General features: G+C 52.5%; 1 protein-coding gene across 1 annotated transcript in view; it reads left to right on the top strand.

Moving 5' to 3' along the window:
- LOC119589108 (lymphocyte cytosolic protein 2-like) overlaps positions 1-255 on the top strand; it is a gene marked incomplete in the record, with an annotated part of 94,642 nt that overhangs the window by 33,024 nt on the left and 61,363 nt on the right.

Raw genomic sequence — 255 nt, 5'->3', positions numbered from 1 at the left:
CTCATCCTCCCTCTCTTCGTGCCTTTCCAACTCATACCCTTTTTAGCCTTCACTTCTCTTCTGTCTCCGCTTCCTTTCCTTCCCCCCCCCCCTTTGTGTTCTCATTTTCCTTCTTACTCTTTTTCTCTTACTCTACCCACATCCCCTTCTTTCCCTCTCCTTTCCTTTCCATTCCCCCCTCGTTTGTCATTGCCCGCTCCCCCCCCCCCCGTCAAGGTATTAGGCTATCCTCCCCTTCCCCACCCGACACTGTTT

The sequence above is a fragment of the Penaeus monodon genome, chromosome 25 (assembly GCF_015228065.2).
Source record: "Penaeus monodon isolate SGIC_2016 chromosome 25, NSTDA_Pmon_1, whole genome shotgun sequence".
In the NCBI taxonomy this organism is placed as follows: domain Eukaryota; kingdom Metazoa; phylum Arthropoda; class Malacostraca; order Decapoda; family Penaeidae; genus Penaeus; species Penaeus monodon.
Note: the sequence above shows the minus strand (reverse complement) of the source record. Positions and strands in the feature narration are given on the sequence as shown.